Source organism: Lucilia sericata, unplaced genomic scaffold (genome assembly GCF_015586225.1).
Source record: "Lucilia sericata isolate MDLA Ls3-8-SP2 unplaced genomic scaffold, ASM1558622v1 Contig000793F_arrow, whole genome shotgun sequence".
Lineage (NCBI taxonomy): Eukaryota > Metazoa > Arthropoda > Insecta > Diptera > Calliphoridae > Lucilia > Lucilia sericata.
The window spans coordinates 223,004-229,634 of NW_023994786.1; the positions used below are offsets into that span (position 1 = coordinate 223,004).

The 6,631-nt window shown below is 30.3% G+C and overlaps 1 long non-coding RNA gene across 1 annotated transcript in view; it reads left to right on the forward strand.

The window, feature by feature from the left end:
* Window positions 1–4,615, forward strand: part of LOC119608113 — a 79,552-nt gene extending 74,937 nt beyond the window's left edge. The window contains exon 5 of the long non-coding RNA XR_005231793.1: window positions 4,565–4,615. This is a non-coding gene — a long non-coding RNA (uncharacterized LOC119608113). The remainder of the gene's footprint in view (window positions 1–4,564) is intronic.
* Window positions 4,616–6,631: the final 2,016 nt, after the last annotated feature.

Consider the following 6,631-nt stretch of genomic DNA (forward strand, 5'->3'; position numbering starts at 1 on the left):
CTAGTCTATAGTCTAGTCTATAGTCTAGTCTATAGTCTAGTCTATAGTCTAGTCAATAGTCTAGTCTATAGTCTAGTCTATAGTCTAGTCTATAGTCTAGTCTATAGTCTAGTCTATAGTCTAGTCTATAGTCTAGTCTATAGTCTAGTCTATAGTCTAGTCTATAGTCTAGTCTATAGTCTAGTCTATAGTCTAGTCTATAGTCTAGTCTATAGTCTAGTCTATATCTAGTCTATAGTCTAGTCTATAGTCTAGTCTATAGTCTAGTCTATAGTCTAGTCTATAGTCTAGTCTATAGTCTAGTCTATAGTCTAGTCTATTCTAGTCTATAGTCTAGTCTATAGTCTAGTCTACAGTCTAGTCTACAGTCTAGTCTATAGTCTAGTCTATAGTCTAGTCTATAGTCTAGTGTATAGTCTAATCTATAGTCTAGTCTATAGTCTAGTCTATAGTCTAGTCTATAGTCTAGTCTAGTCTATAGTCTAGTCTATAGTCTAGTCTATAGTCTAGTCTATAGTCTAGTCTATAGTCTAGTCTATAGTCTAGTCTATAGTCTAGTCTATAGTCTAGTCTATAGTCTAGTCTATAGTCTAGTCTATAGTCTAGTCTATAGTCTAGTCTATAGTCTAGTCTATAGTCTAGTCTATAGTCTAGTCTATAGTCTAGTCTATAGTCTAGTCTATAGTCTAGTCTATAGTCTAGTCTATAGTCTAGTATATAGTCTAGTCTATAGTCTAGTCTATAGTCTAGTCTATAGTGTAGTCTATAGTCTAGTCTATAGTCTAGTCTATAGTCTAGTCTATAGTCTAGTCTATAATCTAGTCTACAGTTTATACTATAGTCTGGACTATAGTGTAGTATGGGCTATAGTCTACTCAGTAGTCAACAGTCTGAACAATGCAACTAACTCTGAGTTATAATCTTATAGGATTATGACTTCCACTTTAGTCTAAAACAAATACTTAGTACCACCCTAATAAACATCTTTTATGTAGAACATTTAAATAATGAACTGATTGCTTGCAATGTGTATTTGACATGTAAATTGGTAAGTTTCTCAAACAGATGCTGTACATGAAAAAAGTAACGACAGCATTAAAAATGACAAAAAACCTAAACCGAAAAATGTTTAAAAATTTTAATTTTCTTTTCAATGAAATAAACTACCTTTTTCATTATGGTTCAATATGTATATGAATAAATTTATAAAGTGTCAAAAAATTCAAATAAATACATACATAAATACATACATGACAGAAATTTAACTCCATTTAACATGAAATAATTCTTTTGCCCCTTTTTAGGGGAATGTGATACAATGAGTTTCAACTAGACTCATTGCATTTGCATATACAATTATAACCCAGTTGGCCAAATTATCAAGCATGATAAATGCATTGATTATTGAAAAAATACACTTTCGATTTGCAACTTAGTTAATAGATTCAGTTAATATTTGCCATTATTTTGCTTTAATTTTAGGCATGTCTTAAACATATGATCAATTGGTATATGTATTTTAATATGTTTGAATGACGGGGAACAAATGTAAAGAAAGTGTATGAATTTTAAAATGTAATATTTCAACATGCATATAGATAAAATTGAAATTTTTTCCGATTTCTCTATGACTTAAACAAATTATATGACATGGCTTCATTTGCCAAAATAATTCAATTATATATGGTTGCAGAACGAAAAGAACATATCAATAGTTGTATACCGTTTTATGTTCTATGTATAGTGTAATTGATATCTGTTCAAATTTGTTACTAAATCTAATCGTATACATTCATACAAATTGAAAATTATAGGATATAACTTTACGGTATTTAAAAATTGCGATGGGAAAAGGGGTGAGCGTTAGTTAGTAAAACAATATGTAAGGTGGATGGTTATCGGTATCATGTTAACATATTAATTAAAGGTTAAAATGCAAAATGTTGCAAATTCGACAGAAAATATAGTGACATGTTCTCAAAGAATGATTGTATTGTTTTCCTAGTAGAGTGCTCATTACTAATTCCATCAATTTATATGAAGAGAACTTGTCATATATAGCTAGGCGATGTACTAAAAGACAACTTATTAATTATTTCAAAATTTTATTATTATTGGTCCAGTATCGGTTAAAACCTCTATATAAATCCATAATAGACATAACAGTTAAAAATTAGCCCAAAATTATTGTTAATTTCCGACAAGGACATTCAAAACAACTAAATATTATGTAAACTTTTTAAAAAATATCTATTTAAAAAATCAAATCTGCGATTAAAATAATTTAAAATTTTCAAATTTTTAATTTGTTTTATACTCAGATTTTTATCGTCTCCATTCGTACATAAATATTTATTTTTTATACAGACAAATATTAATTAGTACCCTACATCTATTAAATGAATCTACCATTTGTGTTAGTAACTGAATCGAACTTGTACTGCAATTTTGTGTACAACCAGTACTACAGTCTGCACTATAGTCTGGACTATAGTCTGAACTACAGCCTGGACTACTGTTTGGACTATTGTCTGGACTACAGTTTTTAAATGAATCTACTATCTATCTGTTATTAACTGAATCGAACCTGTATTGCAGTCTAGTTTATAACAAATACTGCAGTCTGGATTATAGTCTAGACTACAGTCTGGACTATATTATAGTCTGGTCTATGGTGTGGTCTGGTCTGGTCTATGGTCCGGTCTATGGTCTGGTCTGTGGTCTGGTCTATGGTCTGGTCTATGGTCTGGTCTATGGTCTGGTCTATGGTCTGGTCTATGGTCTGGTCTATGGTCTAGTCTGTAGTTTGGAGCATAGTCCAGTCTACAGTCTGGACTATAGTCTAGTCTATATTCTGGACTATAATCTAGTCCATAGTCTGACTATAATTTAGTCTATAGTCTAGTCTATAGTCTGGACTATAGTCTGTACTTTAGTCTAGTCTATAGTCTTGACTATAGTCTAGTCTATAGTCTGGACCATAGTCTAGTCTATAGTCTGAACTATAGTCTAGTCTATAGTCTAGACTATAATCTAATCTATGGTCTAAACTATAGTCTAGTCGATAGCCTTTACTATAGTCTAGTCTATAGTTTGGATTAAAGTCTAGTATATAGCCTGGACTATAGTCTAGTCTATACTCTGGACTATAGTCTAGTCTATTATCTGGACTATAGTCTAATCTATGGTCTGGACTAAAGTCTAGTCTATAGCCTGGACTATAGTCTATTCTATAGCGTGGACTATAGTATAGTCTATATTCTCAACTATAGTCTGGTCTATATTCTGAACTAAAGTCTGGTCTATATTCTGAACTATAGTCTGGTCTAAAGTCTGGACTATAGTCTAGTCTATAGTCTGATCTGTAGTCTGGACTATAGTCTAGTCTGTAGTCTGGTCTGTTGGCTGGACTATAGTCTAGTCTGTAGTCTGGACTACAGTCTATTCTATAATCTAGTCTATATACTGAACTATAGTGTAGTCTATATTCTGAAATATTGTAGTCTATAGTCTGGACTATAGAGTAGTCTATAGTCTAGGCTAAAGTGTGGACTATAGTTTAGTCTATAGTCTTCACTGGACTATAGTCTTGTCTATAGTCTGGACTATAATCAAGTCGATAGTCTGGACTATAGTATAGACTACAGTCTGTTCTATAATATAGACTATAGTGTGGACTATATTTTAGTCTATAGTCTGAACTATATTTCAGTCTATAGTCTGGATTACAGTCTTGTCAATAGTCTGGACTATAGTACTGTCTATAGCCTCGACTATAACTTGGTCTATAGTCTGAGCAATAGTCTAGTTTATAGACTGTACTATAGTCTTATATATAGTCTGGACTATAGTCTAATTTATATTCCGGCTTACAGTCTAGACCATAGTAGTGTCCATAGTTTGTGTTGTAATTTTGTCAAGGCGTTCCAAAAAGTTAATGGCTAAAGCTATAAAAGCTTTCGTTAGGAGCTACATTCCAATTGTTATTATTTATATAGAAAATATAGGGTCATTATACGATCAATATAATCGGTCAATAATTTTTCGTATTTATTTTATATTATTGTTAACATTGCTTTATACTCGTTAAAATACCCTGACAAAAACATATAAAAATATTTGCGTATCTAATATTCTAAATACATTTAAAATGTATGTACATATGTAGGTATGTACATAAGTATATGTATTTTAATTATTGGAAAAATCTATATGAACCACAAATAGATTATATAGACAGAAATATATGTATGTATGCCTATAACAAATATTGAAAATAAATGTATATCAAACATTTAACTTTATTTATTTATTGTGTTGAAAGGACATTTTGATTTTTATTTATGCCAAGCATTTAGAAATTATATAAATTTTTTTATCAATAAAATTATAATTTTAAAATATTTTAAATATTCATTTTTTTATTATTTTTTGATATTTTTATAAAAATTTAATTTCGGGTACATAAGAGAATAATTTGTCACCCAGTATAATGGCACTCAAAAGAAAACATATTCCTTTAAAATAAATTAATTTATATTTTTATATTTCTTTATATTTGCAGAACATTCAACATTTTGACATTTAATTATGAGAGATTTTTATGTAAGTACAAACACATATTTTTAATTAATTTTATGGTTTCTGGTGGCTTTTGTCACCCAAAATGTCTAGAGTTCTTTAACAATAATGTGTTCACATCTAAAAAAGAAAATTTTTAAATTTTATGCAAAAATTCAAACATTTTTGCTAAATAAAATATTGTTTATTTTTCAATTATGTATAACCATATAGCCATTTAAATAATAAATATATTTAAATAAAAACGTGTTTTCTACAAAGCATGATTACAAATATAATTAATTGCTTTTAAGTTTTGTTAACAAACCACAGTAAGTTGAACCTGCTGTGTCTTTCGAAAGAAACAAAAAAAAAAAAAAAAAAACTAAAAATATTTTAATTTAAAAATACTAAATGGCCACTTCTACTACTACAACATCATCATTATGCTGATGATCATCATAATCATTAGGCAGATGAGATTATTAATGATAAGTACTTTTAGCAGAATGAAACATACTATACATAGAAAATTTAAACTACCCTGCAATTATTAGAACACTAAGATAAATCTATGGCTTACTTTTATTAGTATGACATCAAACGCCACTTTATTGTCTCTTAGTAAACTAAAGTATATTCAATTAAAAGAAATAGTTATTTCCTTAAATGGTTTACGACTGAGTTGTCTCAAATGTTAGATAAATTCTTTAGTTTGCGTTAATCACCCAAAACTGCTGGGTTATGGCACAACACTTATAACTTATTCTATTTATTACTAACTCCACTACAACTTGTAGAGAACCACTTAAAAACTGCAAACTAATTTATAAATATGTATATAAAAATATTATTTATAAAATATGTTGCCAATAAAAATAAATAAAATAGAAGTACAATATTACCAACTAAGGCTTAATCACTTTTAATCGGCGGTAAAAAGTATCTAGAAACAATTCTGATCAGACATTCAGAAGATTTTAAATTTGAAATTTGGTCGAAAATTCAGTTCTAGTTAAATTCTAGTTTAGTTCTAGTTCAGTTCTGGTTCAGTTCTAGTTCTAGTTCAGTTCTAGTTCAGTTCTCTAGTTCAGTTCTAGTTCAGTTCTAGTTCAGTTCTAGTTCAGTTCTAGTTCAGTTCTAGTTCAGTTCTAGTTCAGTTCTAGTTCAGTTCTAGTTCAGTTCTAGTTCAGTTCTAGTTCAGTTCTAGTTCAGTTCTAGTTCAGTTCTAGTTCAGTTCGTTCAGTTCTAGTTCAGTTCTAGTTCAGTTCTAGTTCAGTTCTAGTTCAGTTCTAGTTCAGTTCTAGTTCAGTTCTAGTTCAGTTCTAGTTCAGTTCTAGTTCAGTTCTAGTTCAGTTCTAGTTCAGTTCTAGTTCAGTTCTAGTTCAGTTCTAGTTCAGTTCTAGTTCAGTTCTAGTTCAGTTCTAGTTCAGTTCTAGTTCAGTTCTAGTTCAGTTCTAGTTCAGTTCTAGTTCAGTTCTAGTTCAGTTCTAGTTCAGTTCTAGTTCAGTTCTAGTTCAGTTCTAGTTCAGTTCATCTAGTTCAGTTCTAGTTCAGTTCTAGTTCAGTTCTAGTTCAGTTCTAGTTCAGTTCTAGTTCAGTTCTAGTTCAGTTCTAGTTCAGTTCTAGTTCAGTTCTAGTTCAGTTCTAGTTCAGTTCTAGTTCAGTTCTAGTTCAGTTCTAGTTCAGTTCTAGTTCAGTTCTAGTTCAGTTCTAGTTCAGTTCTAGTTCAGTTCTAGTTCAGTTCTAGTTCAGTTCTAGTTCAGTTCTAGTTCAGTTCTAGTTCAGTTCTAGTTCAGTTTCTAGTTCAGTTCTAGTTCAGTTCTAGTTCAGTTCTAGTTCAGTTCTAGTTCAGTTCTAGTTCAGTTCTAGTTCAGTTCTAGTTCAGTTCTAGTTCAGTTCTAGTTCAGTTCTAGTTCAGTTCTAGTTCAGTTCTAGTTCAGTTCTAGTTTCCGTTCTAGTTCAGTTCTAGTTCAGTTCTAGTTCAGTTCTAGTCAGTTCTAGTCAGTTCTAGTTCAGTTCTAGTTCAGTTCTAGTTCAGTTCTAGTTCAGTTCTAGTCAGTTCTAGTTC